The sequence below is a fragment of the Monomorium pharaonis genome, chromosome 3 (assembly GCF_013373865.1).
Source record: "Monomorium pharaonis isolate MP-MQ-018 chromosome 3, ASM1337386v2, whole genome shotgun sequence".
Taxonomy (NCBI): Eukaryota; Metazoa; Arthropoda; class Insecta; order Hymenoptera; family Formicidae; genus Monomorium; species Monomorium pharaonis.
The window spans coordinates 27,470,054-27,486,506 of record NC_050469.1 but is presented as its reverse complement, the minus strand read 5'-3'; the positions used below and the strand labels follow the sequence as shown (position 1 = coordinate 27,486,506).

The 16,453-nt window shown below is 37.5% G+C and overlaps 1 protein-coding gene across 1 annotated transcript in view; it reads left to right on the top strand.

Moving 5' to 3' along the window:
- Positions 1-16,045: 16,045 nt before the first annotated feature.
- The window catches only part of LOC105839724 (frizzled-2), a 76,398-nt gene continuing 75,990 nt past the window's right edge, over positions 16,046-16,453 (top strand). The window contains exon 1 of the mRNA XM_012686224.2: positions 16,046-16,438. The gene's annotated coding sequence lies outside the window, so the exon portion shown is untranslated. The remainder of the gene's footprint in view (positions 16,439-16,453) is intronic.

The window sequence follows — 16,453 nt, the reverse complement described above, 5'->3', positions numbered from 1 at the left end:
ATTTAATTGTGCCGATCTATAATTGGGATTTATACGAACATTTTTTCAAAATTCATAATCAGTTTATTGAATAATAATAATAACTTTTGTTTGAAACTATAATATTTGTTACTTATATTAATAATTCTTTTAAATGTATCTAATAAAAATTATTTTGACTTTAAATGACCTATAATTAGGACTATCGTCTTAACTTCATAGTTGTGGAATTTATTTGTAATTGACACAAGGAACAAATTATTTACTTATGAATCAGTTTTTACCTTATAGTATATTAAATATTTTTTTACGACCTGCGTTTCTTGGCTGTTGCAAATGTATACACATTTGCTACCATCTGCACGTAAGTCTCAAGCAGAGAAGAGCGCAAGCTGCTCCTATATTACTATTCCTCGAGACATAATTGTTTTTTTCAACAATTACCGACTCACTTGCGTGGTAGCTTTTTATAAAATCTATGTCTATTTTATTTAATTTGTACATTCAATTTGTGACTATAATTTAATCATACGGTAATAATTATTTCTAATATATGTTTATATAATATATAATATGTATATGTGTGTGTGTATATATATATATATACACATATACGTGTGTGTGTGTGTGTGTGTGTTTTATAAGGAATGCAAAATAATATTTCTGTGGCACCAGATTAAATAATTCAAACTGAAATTGTGACACACTGATTATTTATTAACGATTGTTTGGGACGAAAAACAATAGTAAATAAATATTTGCCATACATTTATTTTACATTGAGTTAAATATTTTAAAGCGACAACGAATTGGCCAGGTTAAGGCGCGCAGTTTGTTTTTTGTAGTACACATAAGGTAATACGCATAATCACCTTGTTTACATTCGCATGATGAGATTGGAATCAGTCGTTAACGGTAAGCAGTGTCTTGTAGCATCATTAACCGTTGAGATATGATTGCGACGAGTACCGAAATGTCAGTTTTCTCGAATGCATTAGTGATTATTAACCTACGCAAGAAATTAATTCTCGCGATCAATAATTCCCAAGTGTATTGTGAGTATTCACTTACTCATGAATTTATGTGAGTGCTACGAAGAAATAAAGAGAAACGAAGAAACAAAAGGGAAAGAGCAGGCTTGTGAAGAAATCGAACGATGGCGGAGCAACTGTAGGGTGAGTGATTTGTTTATCGTTTTATTTGTTACATGCAAAATTAATCAGCCATAATTATTTCACTCATGCTACAATTATTTCTTGAAATATTAATTGCTTTCGACATTTTGGTGTAATTTGGATATATTTGATTTACCATTTAACGTAGTTTATGCTATAATTCCGTTGCTACGCGTGTATCGCGTGTTGGTGGGTAACAAATTAATTTTATTTTAATTTAAAGTAATCTATGAAAATTTTATTAGATATGTGTAATTATATTTACATATAGTATGATTATATTTAATTAAAAACGTGTTAATATTACAAATAAATATAATTTATATAACTATAGATTATTTCAAAATGGTAGCATTAAAACAAAAAAAATTCAAAAATGAAAATAATAAAATTTATAAGCAATATTTTATTAATAAATTTTATTGTATATTATTTAAACTGGTGTACGAGTAAATAATGTTCAAATTATTTTTTAATATGTTAATCAACGAGTATAAGTTTAAAAAATCAGAAATATTTTCTAAAAACATAAATATAAAGGATGCATTTGAATTAATATATTTCATAAAATCTAATAATTATTTGCATTTATTTTACTTTTTATGATGCTCCAATTTTGTTATAATCTTTCTCATAGTTTACTTAGAATTCTTGATTTCTTATTGATTGTGTGTGTGTGTGACAAAATAATAAAATATAAAAATAATAAAACGCGATATTTGACAGTCGAATAATTTAGTGCGTAATAATTATTAATTACAAAATTTTCTATTAATAATCAACTTGCCAAAATCAGTTGATTGCTACAGTGTACATAGGGGTTTGTACATAAGAAAACAAAATATACGAATGCTGAGCAGTCAAAATTTATATCATTTTGGTATTTAAATATTTGGACACTATGGTTTTCGATCTTAATTCATGATCGTGAAAATATAGTATTAAAATGTATAATGACGGAATAATTTATTTAACGGGATAATTAATTAACTATTAAAAGTGATTATTGCAAATGATTACATAATGTTAACATAATTTAAGATCATTAGGCTGATTATTGTTAATGCGATTTTGCTAGATAAGAATTAATCTATAGGCGAAAATGTGCAATTAGAGTTCACCCTACATCATTAGAGAGCTACAATAGACGATGTCGATAATGCTCAAGTGTTTTTTCCTACCGAAATTATGGTTGGCGTAATTAACACGGGAAGATTTTAACGAGCCTCCGAGGCAAGAACCAATAATAGTTGTTTGCAACTTTGTGAATTTATTCCCGTAACCGTTAACAAAGTTGTTGGGTCTGTCGCAATGGAAATTGCTAAGATCCGACGTAGTAAATGAGAGACGAGGTGGAGATGAAAGACCAGTAGAAAATGTCTCATATAGGATTTTCCCAGAGTGTATCGGCCTAACAAAAGAGGCCTAGCAGACGTGGAGAATCGTTTTGCATAATAGATTCCGTACAGCTTGTATGCTAGTGCAAATAGAAACGAATTCCTCGGCGCATTCGATGTAACAATCGAATCGGTAATCAAGCCGGCCTCGATAATCGAATCAGACCGGGTACACGTGTAATTGAAATTTCACAGTCGACCAGCGCAAATACCATGGCGCGCAGCCATTCTTCGAAATTACACCACCAAATTTCGTTTTGCTTGTCGGCGACATCGATCAGCAGAATGAGTTACGCTCATGGGAATTCCAATTGTAAACGTGTTCGATTTAAAGACTAATATGGAAATACATGGGTCAATAAATGGTAATGGAATACTAACCGAGGAAGCATTTGTTCTCCGAACATGTGTTATTATTTGAAAATGAAAATGGGGAATTACGATTTTCTGCAGCTTAATTAATTTTTTACATGAATTGTCTCAGTAATTAAATAAATTAAATTTTTATTATAAAACTAAACGCTATTTTAAATTAATTGGAAAACGAAGTCTGGTACATTCATTATATTCTAAATTTTACTCACATTTTAATTCTTTATATTAATCCATTTTCCGTAGGTAATGATGTAAAAGAAATTATCAAAGTTTATTATTTTATTATTGGGAAAGTTAGTATCAATAAGATAGTTTATGATAAATAATTTAAAAATATCAATTAATTCGAGGAGAAACAAGTATTTTTGACGAATAATTAATTATGATAGACAGGAATGGATACTCAATTATCTTTTATTCCTGGAGGTGTAGTCGATATTGGTCCAATTCGGCGCGAGAATAAGCAACCGACGGCGAGTTTTTTTTGACGTAAAAGAAAGGAAGCAAAGCAACAGAAGAAAGCAATGCTGGCGAGTCACTCTTCGACCTCGTCTTAGCTTCCTTCGTGCAAATTGACCCTAGCAAAGAAATCTTCTCTCGCCTTTCTTCTATCTCTGTGCGCCCCTGAGCGTCACCCGTCTTCGGCACGGCTTTGTCCCCAAAGCCTCCTAAAACCATGAAGTGTGCAGGAAGTAATGCAACAATATCTGTTACGATTTTCTAATAACAACAGACGCTATTGGCAAAGAATCGTATCGACTACCAGCGTTTCAAAGTTCGGATAATTTTCTCTCTCAGGATACTTTGTTTTGTTGCTTTGTTTAGCGCATTTATCATTACGATTACGGGAATAATGATAAAGTCACTGCATTGATACATTGATTATCATAAATTTTATTTAATATCTTAATTATCTCAATTATTAATGTTGTACAGGAAAAAATATTAATAAAAATAAAGTAAATTTATTTCAGAGCTATGTTAAAAAGTTCTGTAATTTTACCTGGAATTTCAAATAAAATTTCTAGAAATCCGGGAATCTCTGAGGAAATCTTGTTTTTTTTTCTTTTTTTTCCAGAAAATTTGCAAAATAAACACTCTGTCTTATGTTCGGCCGCATAGCATTCATTCTCTCTGTTTTTTTTTCCTTATTACGATGTAAGCAAAAAACTTGCATCACTGAAAAGAGAGACGGACGACGATGTACATATACACACCTGCCTTATGAACATGTTTGTTGAGTTTTTTTTTCCAAGGACGGGACATAGGGAATGCGTAATACGTCGGACAATAGGCGACACGCTTTCCAGCGACTTCACTTACATTCACGCATAGGCCGCGCCATTATCTTTTCAAGAACGTCCACTTTGCACCGTTTGTGCGAGTCGCCTCAACCGGGGGGAGCGACTCACCCCTCGCGGATACGAGAGACTCGATTCTTCGTCGGAAGAACCGGCGCACACGTGCGCGCATGCAGTGCGCGAATTTCGTATCGTCGATTAATCAAACGGGAAACTGGTTTTAATCCTCGCACGCTCGCCAGATAATACATCATCCGCGTGTATGACTTTCAAGTGTCAAAACTACGTGCGCGGCGAACGCGGGAATGTAATTTATGTGCGATGACAAAATTATTTTCTTCGCGCTGTCCAATGTGAAAATTACACCGGCGATAAAAATCTATAAAGGGAAGGATGAGCGAAGACTACGCTACGTCCACACTTTGCGTGCTTTTTAATTTCCCAACGAGGCGCTCGCAATCGACCAAATTTCGCGTGTTATGCGACACGAGAGAGGATCGTCGGTGACATATGAACAATGGTCCAGTATGCAAAATAAACGCGGCCGCCGACAGCCGAGTGTATCTCGAAAACGGACGAGGCGTTCCGCGCATATAATATTCGGCGGCACGCTATTGTGGCCGCTAATGGAGAGTCGGGGACGGCGCGCAGGAGGGTGGGTGCTAGAGGAGGAATATCGACGTGTATTTCCGCTTACGCGTCAACGCGACGGGCGTCGCCGGCGCCCTACGCTCCCTCTCTTTCTCCCCCTCTCTCTCTCTCTCTCTCTCTCTCTCTCTCTCTCTCTCTGGAGCCGGTAACTCCAGCGCTCTAGAGTATCAGAGAGCGCTCTCGTGAAGAGCGCGGAGCGTTCTATGTCCCACAGGATATAGGCGCTCACACGACGAATCCCGCTTGTCACGATGAACACACGCGCGCGCGCGCGCCGAAGTTCTATCTATCTATCTTCCCCTCTCCGTGTCCCCTTCCGCGTTTCTACCGCGGCCATTATGCCGGCGTGAATGGAGTCCGCGTTCGAGTACGAGATTCGAATCGGCGCGGCACAGCCCGGCGCACCCCCGGTCCATCGGACCGACACTTCGCTCCTCTGTTCGAATTGTCAATGGAAAGAGCTAGGGGCCCCGCACCGCGCTGGGGGAGACGCGCGGGAACCGACGCCTCTCGACAATGGAGGGACAACTCCGCGACACGTCGAGGCTAAGCTTTTTTTCTTCCCGGTGATAGTGGTGCCGGCTCTCCGCCGCTGTCACTCTCACGACTGACACGTCGTCTACTCCAACGGAAAGAGGTGTGGTATCGACTCCGCGAGAGAGAGGCCGGAGATTCGAAATAACACGTCGGCGACACGCGTCCGCGCGCGGGCTCCGGGTCCAGGTATTCACGGTGTCGGCTCATAACTGCGACAGCCTGCGCAAATCTCCATGAGATTTTCAGGAGAAAGAGAGAGAGAGAGAGAGAGAGAGATCTTTCCGCGGCAAAGCGGATTATACTTGTCCACGATGAAGGATTTTTATATATATATATCGCGTTTTTTACCTGTTGCTGAAACGAGTGCACTGTATTGAATGCCACGACGCACTTTTTTTTATTCATACGCGGCAACGTTTCAGAATGTACCTCCTGTTATACTTTTTATTAAATTTAATTTATCGCAATCGCACACAATCTGAGACTAAATTTCCGTTGAAGTCCGTTAGGATTTAAAACGGGAAAAAGAAATCTTATTATCGATTCGCTTTCTCTCTCTCTTTTTCTATTTTTCGAAGGAAATCGTTTTCTTTCATTCCATTATTAACACGCATCGTATCTTGCTCGTCGATCGCGAGGAGAAACCGAATTTGCGCCGACAATCGGACGGCGAGAGCAACACAAATTCCCATCCCAAGTTCGTGGATTAAATCGCTTGCGCTATTCCGCCCTCGAGTTAATCCGATTACTTTCTTTGATTCGCGATTGCTCGCAGGCACGCACACCAGATTACCCTCCGATCGTTCCTCGTCGATTCGCGTCGCTCATGACGTCACGAGGGACGTGCGGGTACGTACATACATCCTTCGATCTCGAGAAGTAGATTCGAAGCGAGTGATTGCGGGTTGTCGGCGCGGTTGCTTCGGTTCGTGCGCGTGCAACTACCGAAACGTACGGAAACGATAACGAACAGTGACTTCGACCCCCGCGGCGACCAATTACACGCCAGGGGTGTCTAAAGAAATGCCGGGGGCTCGCGCCACCGCTTTGTAACGGCACACAAAATCGTTACCTCGAGTTTTGACCTTTCCGTTTTGAACGGCTCCTGTAGCGTATAGCCGAACATGTGGACAATCGCGTGCCCCGCTGGCGGTAGCGTGAAACGTTTGTTTTGTTTCGAGAGCTTCATCGTGCCAAGGCTTTGCCCCTTCGACGATCACCTGCTTTCCATAAAGGACCCAACAAACTGTAGCTATGCATATGTAACATAGTTCAACAAAAAAGTGACTTTTTTCCTACACCAAAACTAGACCAGTCATTTCTTATTGTTGCGAAACGTTCTGCTGAATACACGAATCTGGTTTTGAAATTGCTTCATCACGTCATAATTTTGAGAAATTTGCAATTCTTAAAAGGACAATTTTCACATATTTTGTCGTTTTATAACTACAATATGTGATGATATTTTGTTACAATCAAAAGTTATGTTATGAATTTTAATGCTCAAAAGGAAGTTTTATATTGACGATTAATAAAATATTTATGATTAAATATGATGTATATATTACATGTGAGAAATCCCTATATGTAACTTTGTTAAAATTCAAACGTAATTTAACTTTTGCCTGTTATGCTAATTCCATCATTTTGAATTTGTAAAGTTATATGTGTGTGTGTGTGTATATATATATATATATATATATAATATATGTATATATCAGAAAGTTCTAAAAATGTTTCAACTTCTAATTAATTCCCAATTCTTTTGTTATTTTTATTACATTTTACTCTTTGTCTTTTATCAAAGTTAACATTAAATTAAAATCAGAACGTCAAAATTAGATTTATGACAATGATGATAATCATCATAATACGATTACATGAATCTTTTATAATTTATAACCTACAATGCATATGAATTACCCTCATTCCAGGCTTTTATCGTTTCATGAATAATTGTTCGTTACCCCATTGCCATTTATCCTTCGTTCAGTATAATTACTGTTGTCGTTATCACATTGCACGCGCATACGTTCATTTCCCAACACTCGTTTGATCAGTAATTCGATCGTGTTTTTCCGCTTATAGCTAAAAGAAACTTTTTTATAGAGGGAAGAGGATGGGAGGGTAATATCCACATGATTTCAAGGAGACGACGACACTCTCCGTCGTAATTCTCGTTTGGAAACTGCTCGGTAAAACCACTAATGCCGCTTCCATTATAACGTCACATTCGATTTGGCATACCGCTTTGGCGGCGAGCACCTTCTCCCTTGGGATGAGTCGAGGTTCGTAGAACGAAAGGTAGAGAGAACTTTGTTATGTATATCGAGACTCAAATTTCCGTGGCGTAATACCAAGACTACGCATACAATATCGGCTCTTATTTGCATTCATTAGATTAAAAGTAACCGCATCCATGACTTATCTAAAGGAAGGTGAAAGTACGAATCCATGTTACAATTTGAACAAGTTCCTCTTATAAGAAAATTAAGACTTAAATTATTTAATAATATAATTTTATCAATAAGTCGAGTAAATAAATAACAAAAGATTTTTTTATAATTAACCATTGTATTAAATATATAAATATAAAACGTATTTTTACAAAATTTTAATTTCTAAATTCAATTAAAGGGTAGATTTTTGTTAGTAATTGTTATAAAATATTCAATTGAGAGATTTAAACGACATATTTTTTGCCAGTGGCTCAATTTCCTCTGATTTTCTTTCATCTTGTATTCTCAATTTTTCGTCTGTCAAACGGACCGCGCATGGTGAAGTCATGTGATATTGCAGCGTACGCTAGTTCCTCGAAAAGGATGCAGCGATCCCATTTCACACGGATGACATTTAATGCTCATGCGAACTGCAGAAGAGCGATTCGAAGAAAACAGCTTCAAAGGAGAATAAATGAAGCTTCGTGGATTACGTCCTGAAAAGGGGGAGAAAAAAATGAGTGCAAGGCACAGAAAAAAGGTGAAGGAGGAGAGGAAAAATGAGGGTGTGAATGAGAAATATGAGGAAAAGAGGGATGCGATGAGGGAATGATCGCATGATAGTAAAGAAGCACCTATTTGTGAAACGTTGCTCGTATCACAAAATGCTGAGAAAGTAACGCCGAAGCGAGAATGTTAGGGCGCACGTGTCCTTTAATCCTTTAATCCGACGTTGCTCCACGAAAACTCTCCCTTCTCGAACGTTGCAGCTGCGAACTTTCAAGACGACGACATGTCGACATTAAAACCAATGAGAATTGTAGAACGAGATTTTTCATCCTGCAACCTTAGCATTTGTGCCACAAAAACAATACAATATTTAAAACTGAAGACCAAATAGCGTTACGCAGCTATATTTGCGGAATCAAGATTATTTGCAGAGCGATTTTATCTTAATTTTTAATTAATACAGTAAAACTAATATACAGTACGAATACAATTTATTCACATTTTGTTATTTTAACGGAATATTAATGATAGATGGAATTGAGTTAACAAAACATTATTTAACAATAATTTTATTATACACGTGAATACGTTTTGAATTGGAAGTTCTTTTAAAATAAATATACAAATAAAAACATATTTATTTTCAATTGAATGGCTTAACATTACGAAGTAATCTCGACATCACTTTGATAATGAAGAATTGCGTAGAACACGCATATACATCCGGAATCATGCATACAGCATTTGCATATGTAATTTAAGCGGTATCTGTGAATACAATACTAAGAGAAAAGGGCAAGAGTTCTTTCCAATAATGAAAATTACACAGTCGTCGCCGATGTATCAAAGGGACTTCGTTAATACATTTAGAAACGTCGATGCTCTTCCGTTTTTTTTCCTCTAATTATCTTTTTCACCCACACCATCCTTTTCTTTCGGTTCTCTTTTCAATCGCACAAACCAGTAATCTTTTCTGATTCTTTCTCGTTAAAAATGATGTTTTTATATAGAAATTGTACTATGATAACCCTTCACACTTTTTAAATAAATTCTTTTAAAGCAGAAAAATTTTAATCGTTATTTGAAGTTTTTGTAATAAAAAATAAACAATTGCAATTTGAATAGATAAATATATACTATCTATATTTTTTTTTAGAAACGATATTTTCTGTTAAATTTTTTTTAACAGAAAAAATACAACTAATTGCAAAAATATTCCGTAATTATTATATTTACAACTTTAGTTCATGTTTTTTAATACATTTACATTTCTAGAACTTATAGGATAAAAAATAATTTTTATGCATTAATACAATGAAATAAGTTGACTTGTTTAAATTCACCGTTAAAATAATTAGAGATCGTTGAAAATTTTAAGATAAAGCTATAGAAAGCTATATAGAAAAAAATACCACCCGGATGTTAGAGTTGACGATTTAACGAGTCGTTTTCACAATCTAAAATCATGCTACCAGAGCAAGTTTTGCGTTTCTTTTTTCGTAGCTCTGTCTCTCCACAACAAGACTGGAATAACAAACAGTCTGGAGAAGACGATACCGGATCGTGGATTATTTTCCGGCGTCGCTATAAAACTGTCTGGAACATCGTCTACCGATCATCACCCTCCGGCCAACATACGCCGCTCGATACGTAATACGCCATGTCGCTTGTCGTACAATGCTTACGAGAAAGAATAATAAATAATCATTTTGAAACGAAAACGAAATGACGAAATTAGTTAACAACATTGAAAAGAATTTTTCAATTATTAGATTGATAAAAAAGCTTAAAATTGAAACAAATAATTTTAATATTTAAGAATAATACAAATGTCAATTTTGTAACATTTTTTAAGGTGATTATAAGTAAAATTACATCGCAATAATTGCCGCTGCTAATGACACAGTCCAGTCAATCAATCAAGCGATTGGCGCGATCGTTGTGTTTCATTATCGTCCGTTACGACAGCGTTGCACGTGCAACAGCATACTATGACTTACAACTTTGCGAGGTGACAGAATGTTTACACGCCTCGGGTGTATATTGAAGGTAAACGAGAAGCTCGATTAAGTCTGTTACCCGTGCAATCGATAAATTAACTTCCCGTTCTTTGAAAAGGGAAAATGCAATGTCAATAACAAAAAAATAAAAAAATAGAATACAACAGATCTTCGCGTGCAAATTTTTATTTTGCTACAAATATTGATAACAGCACTACAAAACTGGACCATACGATATCTTATCACATGCCCTAATTACTTGCCATCAGCAAGTAGCGCAACGGACGACCTATATCGACGTTCGCTTACTTGCAATTTTCCACTTTAATGAAATTTGCCACTTCGATAAGCCACTTCACACGATCCGCATTTACAGCGGCTTAAATTTAGGTGCCTGTTAAGGACACTCTCTCGTTTTCGAAGTGCAACGAGGAACGCACCTTCGCGCAATCGAGCGACAAAACAAAAGTAGTTTAATGTGCGATGCAAAAATAGAAAATAGTAGATTAACAGATTTATCAAGACATAAGAAAACTTTACTTTACGGTTCATTAATATAACGTGATAACTTTGTTATCAAAAAGCTTGTTGTCGGGCGGAGTTTACGATTAAAATCGCATTTTCGTAACGTCACGCGACAAAATCGATTTAATAGTTAACGCAACTAATTGACTGTTTCTCTCACCGGGAGCCAATGATTAATTTTGACAGCTGCGTAAATTTGCAACATATAATTCCGGACGAGACGTAATTTGTATGCGCGAGATATTATACGGCTGCGCCGATTAATAACTATCGGTCGTGCCGCGATTTCCGGGCGGACGCTAATTTCCGCGCGATGAAGGAAAAACTCGTATTGTCCGAGAACTCGATACGCGACGATACCCTCGACCCCTTCTCTGCGGCAATCGTTATATAATGTTTCGCCTTAATTGCGGATTCGAACCCCAGAGCCATCCGCGCGGCAGGGCGGCTGCGTCGCCGCTGCCGGGTGATACACTTTTAATTGCGTCCAGATTTACAATTCAGATTTGTCAGACTCAAATCGGTCGCCCGTCCCTCGCGCGTACATCCTAAATTCACCCGAGTGCGTGAGGGCGAAATATGACACATTGCGTGTGGCGGGGTAAGCGCGTAGCTATCAATCGATGGATCCATCGGAAAAAAAAGAATGGCTTGATGAAAAGCGCAATACATTTGCGCGGATATTGTAACAAATATTGTTCCACACTGGGTATCCTCACGCTCTCCGGAAACGAAAACACAACAAACGAAACCGATACGAAAACCGTTTGATATTAAATCACTCTACCAGTTTGATATAAACGAAATTGGAATGCTTGCAGAAGAATGGAGTCTTTCGTTACAAAGCGAACAAAATATTCTCGACAACCTCGTTTAAACAATTGGTATCATCGGATGAGAGAATTTCTAAAGTCTTTCTCTTTATTGTATGGAATTATTCTTGCTATATAACGTAAAACCCATTTTGTCATGGATGAGAAATACATATGTCATTTATGTTCGCACATATGACTGACATCAATATTTCTCTAGATAACAACGCCGGCTTTTTGACTTCGTGTCTATTAAATATGACAGCAAAGTTCTAATAGTGTGATTTAATATCAAAGTTCTTCGGGATTAAAAGAGGAAATGATCACGTTTATTATTTTAAGTCTGAATTTTTTATAATCATCATATCATAGAATCACATAAAATATAAGAGAGAATATAATTAGAGATTAAAATTATCCCGTCATACACGGCTCTTTCTGAAGACTTACGCTAGAAAAATGTATATTTTATTGAGACAGATATAAAATTTATTATAAATAAAATAAAGGCAAATTGTTTTTATTTCTATTTAAATATAAATTATTATCATTAACACTCATGATATAAAAATAATACTTTGTTAATTCAATTATAGCGTCCAATTATTTTATTATCTGTTTAATTGGTTAAAAAAATCTCTAAAAATTTATGAACATATAATAGTTTTTAAAATAAATGTCTATCTTTTATTTTGAAAAAAATAAAATGTAGTTTTTATAATAAATGCATATAAAGAAATAATTCTAGAATTTTCCAATGTAAACATAAAATTTTGAAAAAAATACAAAAACTTTAAATTCCATAAAAAGTATAATTATTCAGATATAAAAATAAATGATTTTATTATAAGAAGCAAATAGAAAAAATCGAATATTGCACAAATAAGCACTTTTTATACTTTAGTGCAAAAATAACGTCTTTTCCAAGAAACTCAACGTTGACTTTCTGGCATATAATACGATTTGACACTTCAATTCCTTCTAAATTTACTTTCTTTTAAATAAGTGATTTTCTTTGGGAAAAAATAATTTTTAAATAAAAAAACAAACACGAATTTAGAATAAAATATTGTATTTTTGCAACTTTTTACTTTTCATAAAAAGGAGATTGAATATCTGAATCCGATACAAAAATGAATTTTATGTTATTCACGAGGAAATTGACGGCTTTTATCGCATAAAGATCTTTTCCGCTTCGAACATTTTTTAGAAGGGGATAAGGAATGAGGTATCCCTTGAAGTCGAGAAATATTCATAAAAAGTGATTGGACATGAAATATTCATATTTGTAGGAAAAAGGTTAATCAAATTTATATTTGATTATATAAAAAATTGGTGTACAGTTAACAGTAACTGTTTCAATGAAACCTTTTTACAAAATATCGCAAAATGACAGGTGACGTTATTTCTCGGCCGCCTTTCTTCTCGCTCTCCCAATATGCTCTCGACACACGCTACCGTCCTCCCGATAAGATGGCAAGCAAGAGACGCAAGCGTCACGCCGAATAGAGGAGCTCGATCGAGTGGCCGATTCTCCTCTTTTGAAGCCGCCGCCGACCGCGCTTCTTCATCATTTCGCGGTACATCCTCTCCTTTTCTTTCCTAGCCGGCGCGTTGGCAATGTAACGGGGAGTCAAAGACGTTCTCTCGACGGGTGTTGCCATGACACCGTGAAACCTGCATCCCACGAAATCTCTCTTCGAACTCTCGCACATTTTTCCCCTGCGGCGTTCTCCTCTGAGCCTAGGGTTCCTTGGCTTCGGATTCGATAGACATCTAAACGTGCGAGGGTAACGTAACGTCAAATTGTACACCTACATATTGCGTCGAATTATATATAGGGAATGTCTTCTCACAAAGTAAGTGCACAATGTGAATTGCTTTCAAAAAATTAAACAATGCAGCATCACCGTCGCGCTGAATTACTTGTCGAGCCAGAGTGAACCGTTCCATTAGACGAAATCTGCCGCGATTATCATTCACGGCTTAAAGTCTGCTGCTTAATTCTTTCTGGCAAGAGCGAGTCTGGAACTCATTTGAAAATGCAACCTGGCCGCTTTCCAGCGATTCTCTTTTCTATCTCTCGACTTTTACCGTAGGACGACGCGCTTTTCCACGCCGTTTCCCTTTTCATCGTGACGTCCGCAGCTCGATGCATTTTACAATTGCTTCCGATACAGTCTGAATCTGTTTGATCGCTATGGAGCTTTAGCCATTATATTTACGCTCCGCCTGTTGTGGATTTATCGATGTCAACTTTATTTTTATCGCGGTTACGCAGTTTGAATCGATCGATCGAGTCCATCCAGGTTACTGTGGTCACAAAGCAGCGTTGTTAAGACTATCTTTTAACCCGGCGCAATCAACGTCTTGCCCCCGCGGTGCTCATTGTACAAGTTTGCGAACAAGTTAATGGAAGAAACTTCGCTGTGGTATATTAAAGGCGCAGTAGTATATTAAACGTTTTCAGAACTATCCTTATAGAATGTTAACGTCGCATAAGTAATGAAATATCTAAGACTTAATAAAATTAATAATGATACATTATATGTAAGTTTATTTATACACATTGAATATTACTATATCACACGGAAAAAATTTTATGGTAAAAATTACTATGGTAAATTATAATAAGAGCGGACCAAGGAAGAAATTTTTATTATGTTTTTCATCAAATAGTATTTACATTACTTATGGTATAATTCTCTGAAATTTCTTCTTATGATCCGTAGTTGCTATCGTATATAGTAATATTTAATAAGAGTTTTATGTTCCGTGCACACGAGGATTCACGTTCCTAACGTCTGTCTTTCGCGCAACAAGTTTCCTATTTCTATTCGTAGAAATTCGCAGGCTTATTCAGAGAGCCATAAACGTTTACATAATTTCCAGCATGTTTCGAACCACGTTAGCGTATTTTATCGCGGCCGTGCCAATAAGTTTCAAGCCTATTCCAGCGGTCAAGCTTAACCGCGAGTTATATTGTACCTGACAGAATTTATCTCTGCCCGGCGTAACATTTGTAAGGAACGTCACGGAATGAATTTCTGGATTTTTCTCCATTATGAAAATGTGCCGAAGTACGCGCTGAAATTTACGACTGCGAAAATTTACCGGAATGGGCGGCCGCCCTGCCGGCCACCCTTTCCAAACGATAAATTTCTTGGACTTTATCCAGCCACGTTTATCCGTGATTGTCTTACGCATAGTTTGTTCTACTTTAGTTTGTTCTTTCGACGCTCCGTTGGTTCCTTACTGGTTTTCTCCGGCACCGTGCGTCACCGGAGACGCAATATTTCGTCGCACTAACCCTCGAGTGAAGTAGAACGACCTGAAACAAATTCCGCCATCTCGAGTCGCGCACCTCTAGTAAGTCTGATAGAAAAACTCAATCTCCATTCTTTAACTACAGTAAAGGTAAAGCTATTGTCTATAAAACGATAGTACTGTAACTTTAAATTTATTTGAGTTGTATTACTAAAGTGTGAAACTAAAGTAAAGAATATATTAACTGTAGGTTTAAATAAAGTACGGTGAAATGTGTCAGATTTTGATATATTAAAAAATTATTTTTTTATAATTTGTGATATATATTAAAAAATTAATTCTTTATGCTTTTAATTAATTTTTTAGTATAAAGATAATGTGTTAGAATGTCACTTTGTGGCACTAATTTATTGGCGCGAGGACCAGTTTTGTGGCACAGTGAACACATTGATTGCAACATTATTCAATAATATTGAATGCAGAAATCCGATACATTATATTCAAGAGTTTCACGTTAATCCGGAATACGTGTATGCATTGGCGATTCGCTTTGAATTGCGTATACGCTTTCGCAAGAGTTTCTGAAAAAAAAAAAATATCTAAGACGAGGCCCTCTTCGCGCGAATGATTGTAATACACCTTCCGGAAGGGGGATGCACGCTCCGCGATCCTCGTAAAGGGTCGAATAGAGAAACGACAGAGAGAGAAAGAGAGAGAGAGAGAGAGAGAGAAGGGGTGAAACGCGGTCCCCGGAAAAAAGCTCGCCGGAGAAGAAGAGGTACACACGGAGCCAGCAAACGCGCGCGAGAAAGAAATTCCCATTACTTTGGCCCCGGCGACGTCTACAACCCTGCGTCTTCCTCTTCTTCCGTTTCCTGCTCGCACTCCCTCCTCCCCTCCTTGCCTGCGCCGCGTCGCTTTACCGTACCGCCGCACCCTCGCCTCTACCGCCTCGTCGTCATCCTTCTCGCCGGTTTCTCCCCCTCGGCTAGGAGGGGATGAGGAAGGACCACGATGCACGCATGTGCCAGGGGCCATTCTATCGATTTCTCTGTTTCGCACGATAGTCACGGGGAGGCGTCCCCGGTGTGTCGCGCCGTGTTCTCCCGCCGTGCTGTACGCGCCACCCAAAACAGCCTCGCTATACGTACGGTCGTCGCCACCGGATTCCCTTTTCAAGGTTAACCCGTTAAACGTCGCCCCGACACCTACGCACCGGGCAGACGTTGACCGGTTGGCTAGAACTCGAGCTGCCGGCCGCTTCCTTTCGCACGACTTTCTCCGTTTTCCCTCATTCTCTCACTTTCTCGTGCTTCGATTGTGCGCCGCGATTGTACGAGTGACAAGGACAGTTTCCCGAAGGAGCACTGAACTACACAGATAACACAATCGAAAAGACACTTCGGCCGCCGAGGGAGTGCGGCGATTGCAAGTGTCTGGGCACGATCGTACCACGTACCTGTTTTTCTCGGTGAGTACAAGTTTC